Here is a 14631-nt window from a genome sequence, read left to right on the forward strand (position 1 = left end):
GGATTGGAGGGTTTCTAATTATTTTTGGCTATCTAGACATTCAGAAGACTTGATAAAATTCCTCACGAGATTATAAGCAAAAATTGGAAGAGCATGGTATTGGAAGTGACCTTGTGATATGGATCTAATTATTTGGGATAAAAGAGACAAAGGAGAGATGAAAGAATATGTCCTCAGATTAGTGAAATGTTACAAGTGATGTTTCTCATAGATCTATACAGGACCTAGCTTTTCATAATATATTAATCACTCCATAATCCTTCATCCAAGTTATGAATAAATTTGCAGGTAGGTGGTACAGTAGATGGCAACAGGAAGATATAAGAGACATAACATGAGAAATAAGAGCAGGAGTAGACCTTATGGCCACTTGAGCCTACTCTTCCATTCAATACAATGATGGCGATTTTCAGCTTCAACCCCACTTTCCTGCCCACTCCCCACCACCCTTGATTCCCTGAGTAACCAAAAACCTGTCTATCACAGTTTTAAATATATTCAGTGATGGATCATCAACAACCTTCTGAGGTAGAGAGTTCCAAAGATTCATAACACTTTGAGTGAAGAAATTTCCCATTTCAGTGCTAAATGATCGCCCCCTTATCCTGAGACCATGTCCCCGTGCTCTAATTTTCCCAGCCAGGGAAAACAACCTTTGTGTTTACCCTGTCAAGCCCCTACAGAATCTTACATTTCATTGAGATTGCTTCTCATTCTTCTAAACTCCAGAGAACATGGACCCGATTTACTCAGAGTCTCATCGTAGGACAACCATTTCATCCCAGGGACCAATCTAGTGAACATTCGTTGTATTGCTTCTAACATAAATATATCCTTCCTTTAGTGTGGAGGCCAAAACCTCGCACAGTTTTCTTGTACAATTGTAGCAAGATTTGTTTATTCTTTTACTCCAATCCCCTTGCTATTTACATTCTTAATTGCTTGCTGTATTTTCATGCTAACTTTCTGTGCTCCTTGTATAAGTACGTTCAAATCTCTTTGAACATTAACATTATAAAAAGTTACCCTTTCATAGGGTGTGGGTGTCGCTGTCAAGGCTGGTATTTGAAGCCCATTCCCTAATTGCCCTTGATTTGAGTGGCATGCAGGGCCATTTCAGAGGGCAGTTAAGAATCAACCACATTGTTGTGGATCTAGAATCACATGTAGGCCAGACCAGGTAAAGAAGGCTGATTTCCTTCCCTAAAAGACGTTAGTGAACCAGATGGGTTTTACAACAATCTACAACAGTTGTTTGGTCATTATTACTGAGAAATAGCTTTTCATTCCAGATTTTACTAATTGAATTTAAATTGCACCAGCTGCCATGGTGGGATTTGTGCCCATATCCCCAGAGCTTTAGCCTGGGCCTCTAGATTACTAGCCCACAGTGACATTACTGCTACGCCACCATCTCCCCCAAATTTACAAATTTCATGCCTTTTAAAAAATATTCTCGTCTTCTGTTCTTAGGATCAAAGTGAAAATCCTCACACTTTCCCACGTTACACTCCATCTGCTCCCCTGTTGCCCACTCACTTAACCTGTCTATATCTCTTTGCAGCCTCTGTGTCTCCCTCACTGCTTGCAGTCCTACCTAGCTTTGTATTGATCGTAAACTTAGATACATTGCTCTCTGTCTCTTCATCTAAGTCATTAATATTGATTGTAAATAGCTGAGGCACCAGCACTGATGTTTGTGGCACTCTAACAGTCACAGCCTGCCAACTTGAAAATGCCCAGTTTCTGCCTTTGCTGTTTGCTTCCTGTCCATTAACCAATCTCCTATCCATGCTAATATATAAACCCCAATTCCATGAGCCCTTGTCCTGTGTATTAACCTTTTGCATGGCATCTTAAAGAATGCCCTTTGAAAATCATGAGCAGACCATGTGAGTGAGCTAAACAATTGCAGATGGAGTTCATCATGGGTAAGTATGAGGTCATCTACCTTCGTTCCGAGACAGAAAAATCAGATATTTTCTTAATGGGGAGAGATTAAAAGCTATGGAGGAATAAAGGGATTTAGGTGCCCATGTTTACAAATCTAGTGCACAGGTATCAAAAGTAATCAAATAGGCTAATGGAATGATGGTTGGGATGGAAAGGGGTTGAAATTCAAAATTGAGGAAATGATGCTTTAGTTGTACAGAGCCTCAGTCAGATCCCATCTGGAGTACCAGTTCTGGACAGATTTTCAGGAAGGACATATTGACTGTGGAAGGGCTGCAGTGCAGATTCGCCAGATTAACACCAGGGTGAAAATTAAGTATTGAGGATAGGTTGAAATAAACTTGACTTGTATTTCCTTGAGATTAGAAAGTTGAGGGGTGATCTAATTGAAGTGTTTAAAATGATGAATAGATTTGATATGGTTGAAATACTCATAGACGTCTACAGCACAGAAGGAGGTTATTCAGCTCATCATGTCCGTACCGGTTAACAAAGACCTGACTACACTAATCTCATTTTCCAGTGCTTGGCCCATAGCCCTGGAGACTGTGGTAATGCAAGTGAATATCTAAATACTTCTTAATTGTTACGAGAGTTTCTGACTCAGCCACCCTTTCAGGCAGTGAGTTCCAGACTTGCAGAATTTCTCCTCAACTTCCCTCTTAACCTTCTACATCTTTGCTTAAATCTATGCCGTCTGGTTATTGACCCCTTTGCTAATGGAAAAAGTGCCCTCCTATCCACCCTATCTATGCCTCTCATAATCTTATACACCTCTATCAGGTCCCCTCTCAACCTTTGTTGCTCCAAGGAAAACAACCCCAGCCTATCCAATCTTTGCTCATAGCTCAGACCCTCCAGCCCAGGCTACATCCTGGTAAATCTCTGCACTCTCTCCAGTGCAATCACATCCTTCCTAAAATTTGGTGACGACAACTGTATGCAGTACTCCAGTTGTGGCCTAACCAGTGTTTTATACAGTTCCAGCATAACCTCCCTGCTCTTGCCTTTATTAGCTGAGGTATAGAATACAAGTATCCCATATGCCTTCTTAACCTTCTTACCTACCTGCCCTGATACCTTCAGGGATCTGTGGATATGCACACCAAGGTCCCTTTGATTTTCAGTACTTTCCAGGGTCCTACCATTCATAGTGTAACCCCTTGCCTTGTTAGTCCCCACCAAGTGCATTACCTCATACTTTTCCAGGTTGAATTCCATTTGTTGCTGCTCTGCCCATCTGACCAGTCCATTGATATCTTCCTGCAGTTTACAGCTATCCTCCTCACTACTTACCACCCTACCAATTTTCGTGTCATCTGCGAACTTCTTGATCAGAGCCCTCCATTTAAGTCCAAATCACTTGTGTACACCACAAACAGCAAGGGCCTCAGCACTGAACCCTGTGGAACCCCACTGGAAACAGACTTCCAGTCAGAGAAACATCCCTCTACCATCACCCTTTGCTTCCTGCCTCTCAGCCAATTTTGGATCTAACATGCCACTTTACCTTGTATCCCATGCGCTCTTACTTTCTTGACCAGTCTGCCATGGGGGACCTTATCAAAAGCCTTGCTAAAGTCCATGTAGACCACATCAAATGCATTACCCTCATCAAGACTTCTGGTTACCTCCCGCTGCTCTGACACAGTTTTATCTGCAAGTAGCTGCTCCCAGTCTACTTGGGCCAAATCATATCTCATCTTAGTACAATTAGACTTTCCCTAGTTTAGAGCTTTTATTCCCAGCCAAACCTTATCTTGTTCCATAACTATCCTAAATCTAACTGAACTATGGTCACCATCTCCAAAATGCTCACCTACTGATACGCCTTCCACCTGCCTGGGCTCATTTCCGAATATTAGGTCCAGGACTGCCCCCTCCCTTCTTGGGTTTTCTACATACTGGCTAAAAAAGTTCTCCTGGATGCAACTGAAGAATTTTGCTCCCTCCCTATCTTGCACACTAAAACTATCCCAGTTAATATTTGGGTAGTTAAAATCCCCTACTATTACTGCCCTATTATTCTTACACTTCTCTGAAAATTTATTACATATTTGATCCTCTATCTCACCTTGACTGTTTGGGGTCCTATAGTACACACCTAACAGTGTGTTTGCCCCTTTTTGTGTTTTTTACTTCTACCCATATGTCTTCATTTGATGATCCTTCCAAGATATCATCCCGACTCACTGCCATAATTGATTCCTTGATCAATATTGAAACCCCCTCCTCTTCTATCCTCCTCTCTAACTCGTCTGAATACCCTATAACCAGGAATGTTGAGCTGCCAATCCTTCCCTTTTAACCAGGTCTTGGTCATAGTATGATATCATACTCCCATGTGCCTATCTGTGCCCTCAGCTCATCTGTCTTATTCCTCAGGCTCTTTGCATTAAAATGTATTCCATTTAGCCTTGCTAAACTCACTTATTTTTTATCTAGTCTATGTTTCCTTTGCCATCCAGACTCACTAGTGTTCTAACTTGAAATTCCACCTCAGCTTCTCTCCCCTCTGAACTGCTTTTCAGGATCCCATTCTCCTGCTAATTCAGTTTAAATCCGCCCCAACAGCATTAGCAAACCTCTCCACGAGGATGTTGGTCCCGTCCTGTTCAGATGTAACCTGCCCAACTTGTACAGGTCCCACCTCCCCCAGAAACAGCCTCAATGCCCCAGGGATCTAAAGCCCTCCCTCCTGCATCATCTCTCCAGTCACACATTCATCTGCTCCATCCTTCTGTTCCTATACTCACTACTGCGTGGCATCGGGAGTAATCCGGAGATTACTACCTTTTGAAGTCCTGCTTTTCAATTTCCTACCCAAGTCCCTAAAGTTTGCTTGCAGGGCCTCATATCTCATTCTTCCTATGTCATTGGTCCCAACATGGACCACGACCACTGGCTGTTCACCCACTTCCTTCAAAATGTCCTGCAGCAGTTCCGTAACATCTTTTATTTCATCTTTGAAATAAAATACTTCATCTGGCGGGGGAATCCAACAAGTGTGGATAATCTGAAAATTAGACCTAGGCAACTTACAAGTGAAATCAAGATACATTTTTTCACACACAGGGTATTGGAAATCTAGAACTTCCCCAAAATCATTGGATGCTGGATCAAATATAGTTTTTAATGATTGAACTTGATAGATATCTATTAGGTAAGGCCCGTGGAGCAAAGGTGGATAAGTGTTGAGTTGTGATCTAAGTAATTGGCAGAACAGACTTAATTATTTTGCTGTTAAATGTACATGCCCTATTTTATTGTTCCACTTAAAACATATCATCTCACTTTTTTTTTTACTTAGAATGGCATAGAAATTATTGTGCAGATGCAGGCCATTCGGCACAACTGCACTCCGATTGTATTTTACATAGATGTACATAAGATACACACACAGAAACAGGCCCGTCAGCTCAACCACTTGATTCCAATGTTTATGCTTCACTCGAGTAACTTCCCATCTTTCATCATCTAAATCTACCAGTGCAACCATCTGTTCCTTTCTTCCTCAAATACTTGTCAAACTTCTCCTTAAATCCATCTATACTATTCACTTCAACCACTCCATCTGGTAGCGAGTTCCACATTGTTACCACTCTTTAAATGAAGTTTCTTTTGAGTTGCCTATTGGATTTCTTGGTGACTCTCTTATATTGATGGCCTCAAGTAATGCTCTTCCTCACAATAGAAAACATTCCCTCTGTATCCATCCTATCAAAACCTTTCATAATTTTAAGGATCTATGTTAGGTCATCCCTCTCCTTTCTGCTTTCAAGAGAAAAGAGACCCAGGCAGTCAATCCTTTCCTGATGATCTATACCCATGCATTTTTGGTATAATTCTTGTACAATTCCTCTGCACCCTCTCCAGTGCTTCTATATCCATTTTATAATATGGCTACCAGAACTGCATGCAGTGCTCTGTGATTGATGTTCATTGCAGGTTCGGTATGACAAGTAATAAGTAGCCTACCTATTCTTCCTCCCAAAATGCACCAGCTCCCATTTATGTGATAAACTTCATTTACCAATTATTAGTCCATTCTGCGAGTTTATTAATGTCCTCCTGTAATTAGATGCAACCCTCCTCCATATTGACTATCTCCCCCAATGTGGTGTTATCCACAAATTTAGAAGTTGTATTTTGATTCCGCAGTTTAAATTTTTAATGTAAATTGTGAGCAGCAGTGGTTCCAGCACTGATCCTTGTGGAACACCACTTCCTACCTTCTGTCACTCTGAATAACTACCCTTTACTCCCACTCTCTGCTTACTGTCTTGAAGCCAGCTAGTAATCCATTCTGTCAGTTATCCTCTCCACATTCTCTGACCTTATTCATTAATCTTTTATGGGGTACCTTATTGAAATACTAGATAAATTATATCTACTGTATTACCATTGTTAGCTTTTTCTGTTACCTCTTCAAAAAATTCAGTAAGGCTGCTCAAGCCACTCCTCCTACCCCACTTCATCTAACTCTATCAGCATGCAATCGAAGAACACCATTTAATTTATCAGACATGACTTACTTTTGACGTTACTTTGGATGTTACTTTTGTGTAACAGCAGGCAAGTACAAGACAGAAAATAGTGTTTGCTTTATTACACAAAATTCCGGTCAGAGGTTGAGGCAAATTTTTCCTTCTACGTTCTTTTCAGGTATCTCTTCATTTCTATAAAGATTTTCTAACATGCTTTCCATATGATTGTTGCCAGATGTAATCTGGTATGAGCTGAAAGCCTTTCAAGGTGGATTTTTAAAGCTGTCAGTCAAGCATATGTGGCATGATCGGCAGAGCTCAGCTATCTCTACTGGAGAGGGTTTAAAACTAAATAGTGGGGGGAAGGGATCAAATGTGGAAAGAAGTGGTCTATCAAAGTGTAGAGACAAGGCAGGAGAGAGGAAAAAGGTAATATGGGAAATGAAGGTCAGGGAATGGCAGGGAGAGAGAAAAAATCCTAAGAATGTGCAAAGAATCAAGACTAGATATCACATAAATAACAAAAAAGACTAAACTAAAAGCTCTGTATATGAATGTGCATAGCTTTCATAATGTAATAAACAAATTAATAGTACACATTGAAGTGAATAAATATGATCTGATAGACATTACAGAAAACTGTCTACAAGTTGACAAAGATTGGGTCCTGAATATTGAGGGATATATGACCTTTAAGAAGAATAGGAAGCAGGTAAAGGTGGAGGGGTAGCACTGTTAGTAAAGGATGGCATTTTTGCAATAATTCGAGATTACCTTGGTTTAGGAGATCAATATGTAGGTGGGTGGAGGTGAGAAATAGTAGGGGAAAGAAGTCACTAGTGGGAGTGGTCTACAGGCCCCCTTACAGTAACCACAATGTAGGACAAATTATACAAGAAGAAATATTGGGTGCTTGTGATAAAGGGAAGGCAATAACCATGGGTAACTTTAATATAAACTGATGATGGGCAGTAATAGCCCGGATAAGGAGTTCATAGAATGTTTTTGAGATAGTTTCTTAGAGCAGCATGTTCTGGAACTAGCCATAGAGCAGGTTATATTAGACTTCGTATTATGTAATGTGACAGGAATAATTCATGACCTCAGAGTGAAGGCACCCTTAGGTAGCAGCGACCACAATATGATTGAATTTTACATCCAGTTTGAAAGAGAGAAGAGTGGGTATAAGACTCGTATTTTAAACTTAAATAAGGGCACCTATGTGGGACTGAAAGCTGAGCTAGCTGAAGTGAGCTGGGATACTAGGCTAAGGGATAGATCAATAGAGAAGCAGTGATAGATATTTAAGGGGATATTTCAGAATACTCGGAATAAGTATATTCCTACTATAAAAAAAATCTAAAGGGAGGACCTGCCATCCACGGTTAACTAAAGAAGTTAGGGAAAGCATCAAACTTAAGGGAAAAGCATATAACTGCACAAAGTTGAATGGCAGGTCAGATGATTGGTCAGAATACAAAGCACAACAGAGAATGACTAAAAGGCTAATCAGGAGAAAGAAATTAGAGTATGAGAGGAAGCTAGCTAGAAATGTAAAAATGGATAGCAAGAGTTTCTGCAGGTTTTTAACAGGAAAAGCATAGGTAAAGTGAGTGTTGGTTCTCTAGAGAGTGGGAATGAGGAGTTAACAGTAGATGATAAAGAAATGGCAGATGAAATGAACAAATATTTTGCTTCTGTCTTCGCTGTGGAGGATACAAAAAACATTCTGAATCGGGAGGTGGGGGGAAGAGAGGAACTTGGTGAAATTGCAATCACTGGGGAAGCAGTACTGAGCAAACTGATGGAGCTGCAGGTGACAGGTCTCCGGGTTCAAATGGACTTCAATCTAGGATCTTAAAAGAGGTGGCTGATGAGGTAGGAGATGCGTTGGGGTTAATTTTCCAAAATTCCCTAGATTCTAAAAAGGCTCCATCAGACTGGAAAGTAGCAAATATAACCCATCTGTTCAAGAAGGAAAGGAGGCAGAAAACAGGAAACTATAGGCCAGTTAGTTTGATGTTTGTTAAGGGGAAGAATCAATCAATAAAGAGATTATAGCAGGGCACTTAGATAAGCTCAAGGTAATCGGGAAGAGTCAGCATGTTTTTATAAACCATGTTTAACCAATTTATTAGAGTTCTTTGCAGGAGTAACATGTGCGGTTGACAGAGGGGTACTGTCCTCTGTAATTGGATTTCCAGAAAACATTTGATAAGGTGCCACATCAAAGGTTATTGCAGAAAATAAAAGCTCATAGTGTAGGGGGTAACATATTATCTGGATAGAAGATTGCCTGGCTGGCAGAAAGCAGAGTATGTATAAATGGGGCTTTAGCAGGATGTGATGAGTGGAGTCCCACAAGGGTCTGTGCTGGGGCCTCAACTTTTTAGAATTTACATCATTGAGTTAGATGAGGGGAGTGAGGGCATGGTAGCTAAATTTGCAGACGCCACAAAGATAGGTAGGAAAGTATGTTGTGAAGAAAACATAAGGAGTTTGCAGACGGAAACAGATAAGTTGAATGAGTGGGCAAAAATCTGGCAGATGGAGTATAATGTGTGAAAATATGAAGTTGTTCACTTTGGCAGGAAGAATAAAAAAGCAGTGTATTACTTAAACGGAGAACGACTGCAGAACTCCGAGGTGCAAAGGGATGTAGGTATTCTTGTGTATGAGTCATAAAAAGTTAGTACGCAGGTACAGCATGTAATCAAGAAGGCTAGTGGAATGCTATTCTTTATTGTGAGAGAGGAATTGAACATAAAAGCATTATATAAAAGTAGGATGTGATGCTTCAGTTATACAGTGCATTTGTCAGACCACATCTTGAACACTGTGCGTAGTTTTGGTCTCCTTATTCAAGGAAGGATGTAAATGCATTGGAAGCCGTTCAAAGGAGGTTTACTAGTCTGATACCTGGAATGAGCCAGTTGCCTTATGAGGATAGATTGGACACACTGGGCTTGTTTCCACTGGAGTTTAGAAGAGTAAGGGGTGACTTGATTGAAGTATACAAGGTTCTGAATGGTCTTGACAAGGTGGATGTGGAAAGGATGTTTCCTTTTGTGGGTGAGTCCAGATCTAGGGGGCACTGTTTCAAAATTAGGGGCCGCCCTTATAGGACAGAGATGAGGAAAAAACTTTTCTGAGGGTCGTGCGACTTTGGAACTCTGCCTCAGAAGAGGTGGAGGCGGGCTAGACAAAGGAACCAAAGGTTATTGGGATAGATGGGAATGTGGAACTTGAAACAACAGAGCAGCCATGATCTTATTGAATAGTGGAGCAGGCTCGAGGGGCTGAATGACCTACTTTTGCTCCTATTTCTTATGTTTGTATGATAAAACTAACATTGGGTTCTATAAGTTCCTACATCCTGACTGATGTTTTGTTCTCCATTTTGAAGATGTTTTAAGTATTTACAGAATAAGGTGGTGTAACCTCTTTTAATTTGAGTGACATGTTTGTAGATTAGCTTTGGGGGGCAGAAAGAAAGCTTTAATCCTCTGCACATAGAATTCTCTTATCAAAATTTAATTTACTTTTAAGGATCATTCAAGCTAATGGGTAACGTTTATACCTTCATAAATATGTTTAGTTGCTTTCAGTGTAGAGAAGAAAAAGTAGCAACTTCGGTTGCTTTTTCTTCCTCCTCCCCGATCAGATTTCTGCATCAAGCAACCTTTCCAGCCTATAAGCTGGTCCAGGTATTTTGCTTAAAGCAGGGGTGAGGAACCGTTTTCTTATCAAGGGCCACTCACACATAGACAAAATCAGTCATGAGCAATAACTTGATTTATTTTTATTTAGAGAGAATACAGAAATGTTCAACTCACCCACTGCTTTAATGCATTGGCTGAGTTTGCTTTTCCTTAATGAGCCTTGCTGTGTCTGCTGGCACTGATGATGTTGTTACTCGGAACTGGCTTTCCGATATCATTGCTGTTAATCTTTGCGAAAGAAAGTTTTGAACTGCTCACAGCAGTATTTAGTTCCAAACAGCGAAGCAATTTTCATCACATGTCTCCTAAAATTTGAAAATTCATCAGCTCCTACAAGGAGCTTATAGAATTCCAGCAGAGGCAGGTTATTGTAATGAGCCTTAAGTTCAATGTTGCTGTGCAGTTCTATAACTTCATGTTGAAGGTCTTCAAGTACAATGACTGCTTCAATATTGAGTGGTATAGCAAAAATGTTTAATTCCAGTTCCTTCACTTTTAGGTCTTGAAATCGCTCACAAAATTTCTGAAGTAAATTTGCACATTCCCTGTTGTACGCCACTGTTGTTACAGGTTTTTGTTTCTGAAGGGTAGGAAAATGCACCGTGTTGCCCTTTTCCAGTTTCACTTGCTGCATCTTTAATTTAGCTTCAAATAATTTCACGTTTGAAAGAAGGGAAGTAATAAGCTGGTTAGGCCTTTGCTCAGACAGATACTGCGTAATGGTGACCATGAAAGCCAAGTCACACAGCCACTTGTTGTCACTCAACTCGGTCACAGGTTTTCCCTTTGTTTCCATGAAATGTTTCACATCATCCCTCAGCTCATAAAACTGCATTAGCATACTCCCTCGGCTGAGACATTGCACTTCACAAAAGTAAACTAAATTGCCGTAATCTGATTCAAGTTCTTTCAATTACTCCTTAAACTGGCGGCTGTTTAACCCTCAACTTTTAATTAAGTTAATGCTTGATACTACTGTTGACATTACTTTGCTCAGTCGCACAGACTGCATGCACAGATTCTCCTGACGAGTGGCGCAATGACATACAATGAACTTACTTGGATCAAGGTTGAGGAGATTCATTTCTTTCTTGATTAGAGCAACTAATCACTGTTCGTGCCACACAAGTGCCAGGCAATGACCATTTCCAACAAGAGAGAATCTAATCATTGCCTCTTGACATTCAATGCATTACCATTACTGAATCCCCCACTATCAATATCCTGGGGGTTACCATTGACCAGAAACTGAATGTGACTAGCCATATAAATACTGTGGCTACATGAGCAGGTCAGAAGTTAGGAATCCTGCGGTGAGTAACTCACCTCCTGACTCCCTCAAGTCTGACCACCACCTACAAGGCACAAGTCAGGAGTGTGATGGAATACTCTTTGCTTGCCTGGGTGAGTGCAGCTCCAACAACACTCAAGAAGTGTGACACCATCCAGGACAAAGCAGTCCGCTTGATTGACACCCCACCCACAAACATTCACTCCCTCCACCACTGATGCACAGTGGCAGCAGCGTGCACCATCCACAAGATGCATTGCAGAAATTCACCAAAGCTCCTTAGACAGCATCTTCCAAACCCACGACTACTACCATTTAGAAGGACACGGGCAGCAGATTCATGGAAATACCACCGCCTGCAAGTCCCCCTTCAAGCCACTCACCATCCTGACTTGGAAATATATCGCTATCCCTTCACTGTCATTGGGTCAAAATCCTGGAACTCCCTCCCTAACAGCACTTCATGGACTGCAGCGGTTCAAGAAGGCAGCTCACCACCACCTTTTCAAGGGCAATTAGGAATGGACAATAGATGCTAACCTAGCCAGCAATGCCCACATCCAGTAAATGAATAATAAAAAAAACAATTAATTTTTCAAATGATAACTGAAGCCCATGCACTGCTGATGTAACCTTCTCAAATGTCTTCACCTTTGATGGTGTCATGCATTGCTACTAAAGCAAGCAGGCCCTCTTGAATCTCTATTCTGCTGTGATTCCACGCGGAACAAAATTGCCAGTTGGCATGTATTTGCTTGGTTATTGATGAGACCAAAGACATGACGGTAAAATTTAAAATCAGCCACAGAGATTTTTCAGTATCTTGAGCCATATCATTAATTCGATCTGACATGTTCCTGCAAGCTAAGCTCACGCTTTCAAACAATTTGATTTTCCCTGGAACCTGTAAAGCTGCAGTCGCAACGATGCACTCCTTTACAAACTCTCCTTCTGAATGAGGCCTAAGCTTTTTTGCAATAAGTTCACTCACCACATAACTGGCTTGTTTATCGCTGTCCATCACTTTCCTGGGCCTTGTGAAAATTGTTTGCTGCGCGCTCACATTCTTTTTAAGTGCCTTAATTTTCCCTGCTTGCACTTGTCCTTGAAATTCTTCATATTTGATGTGCTTCATGCTGTAGTGTCTTGCTACGTTGGCTTTTATCATGACAGAAATCGCTTCTCCACAAATCAGGCACACAGGTTTGCCTTTCACCTCCACAAAACAATAAACGTTTGTCCATTTTTCCTTAAAGACACAACACTCCACATCTACTTTTCTTCTTTTGTTTTCAGTAGCTGTGTTTTATTTTTGCTTTTGCTCCATCAATATCTCCTAATGTCCTGTTCAAAGGAAGCACAGCCAGAAGGTGATCTCAGTCCCCACGAAGCTGAATGGCGCGAATGTTGTGTGTGGAATGGAGAAAGTCCTCACCGACCATGGCTTGTCGCTGTGTTACCCTAAACACTGAATCACCCAACCCTTAACACTAAGTCACCCAAAAAGCCCAGAGCAGCACAGCTTCTGCGTCTCAATCACTCCTGCAATTCAGCTCCCCTTTTTGCTTGCTTTCCTTTCCCATTCTCTCCTTCTGTCTTTCTCTCTCTCTCTCTCTCTCTCCCCCTGTCTCCTTTCCCACTTTGTCTCAACCCCAAACCAGCCCAGGGCAGTGACTCAACAACCCAAGGCTCTGGCCAACTTCCAGCCTGAATCTGCACTTGGGCCTCTTCCTCAGTTTGTAAGGGCTGAGCCCCTGTCCTGGGACATCAGTGGAGGGGGAGGTGGGCTGAGCCACTGATGGAGCCGGGCGTCCTGCTCCCTTTCTCTTCTGCCCCGTCTACTCATACTTCGCCACCCAATTGGCAGCCGGCAGCTTCCCGTCCTGCGCTGCGCTCCTGCTCCTGGATCTCAGGCCTCGCTGTCCCCCTGCAGCCTGGACCTCTACAGCCTACAGCTGAGGCTCAGGCATGAGAACATGGCGTCACCTGGCAGGGCTTGACTTTGAAGTCCCACCACTGGCGGGATGAAAAAATACAGTGGGCCAGATCTGGCCCCTGAGCCTGGGATTCCCCACCCTGTTCTGTAGCTTATGTCAACGAGACTATGTAACGCTATGCTTGTCGGGATGTAGAAATGACTTAGGTTGGCTGCTTTTTGTTTTGCCCTTTCTTTTGTGAGATATTTAGTGGTGAATTTTAACTCCCTGCCCCACATATGATGTGAAGCGAAAGTGTCAGTGGGGGTGGGGAGGTTAAGTTGTTAAAAATGGGAAACCTGACCCCAACTTATCATGAACGTACATCCAATTTAACTGTGGGGGCATTGGGGTGGGGGAGGGGTGGAGGTTTGAGGTGTGATTTTGGGATGGTAAAGTGACCCATTTTTTGAGAAATGCATTGGTAATTACATTTGAATGAAGCTCAATGCCTCAGATTTTTGTAAATGGATTTAAGGCCTCCAGCTCAGATTCCCAGGGCTTGGCAGACCTGGCAAATAAAAGAGAGGTGGGACCTGTCATATGAAGCAGGTTAGTGCTTTTCCAGCACTACTTGTGGACCAGGACATGCAGGAATATTTCACCCCATTTACCCCACCCTACTGCGACCCTCGAAGCATAGCTGCCACAATCTGCCTCTCTGTACTCCACTAAATCATTCCCTTGTGATAGGTGACGCCCCAGCCCCACACCCAGCCTGGTGATTTCTGCCTCTTCGCCCTCCACCCCTCACCTAACCACTGCTGCATCTCTCTTCTCCTTTGTGGTTTTTTTTATTTGTTCATGTGATGTGGGCACTGCTGGCTAGGCTAGCATTTATTGCCCATCCCTAATTGTCCTTGATCAGAAGGTATTTAAGAGTCAACCACATTGCTGTGGGTCTGGAGTCACACGTAGGCCAGATGGGTAAGGTCTCCTTCCCTGCAGATTTCTTTCTCTAAAGGACATTAGTGAACCGATGGGTTTTTTACAACAATCATCAGTTGTTTCATGGTCGTCATCAGACTTCTAATTCCAGATTTTTATTGAATTCAGATTTCACCATCTGCTGTGGTGAGATTCAAACCCGGGTTCCCAGAGCATCACCGTGGGTCTCTGGAATATTAGTCAGTGACAATACTATGGTGTCACTGCCTCCCCTAAAAGTGTTGGTCTCTTCAACTCCCCATGGTCTGATCTAC

At 42.0% G+C, this 14631-nt stretch overlaps 1 protein-coding gene across 5 annotated transcripts in view; it reads left to right on the forward strand.

The window, feature by feature from the left end:
• Positions 1-14631, forward strand: part of dync2i1 (dynein 2 intermediate chain 1) — a 143785-nt gene that overhangs the window by 27269 nt on the left and 101885 nt on the right. The window lies entirely within an intron of this gene.

Source organism: Carcharodon carcharias, chromosome 3 (genome assembly GCF_017639515.1).
Source record: "Carcharodon carcharias isolate sCarCar2 chromosome 3, sCarCar2.pri, whole genome shotgun sequence".
NCBI classification, from domain to species: domain Eukaryota; kingdom Metazoa; phylum Chordata; class Chondrichthyes; order Lamniformes; family Lamnidae; genus Carcharodon; species Carcharodon carcharias.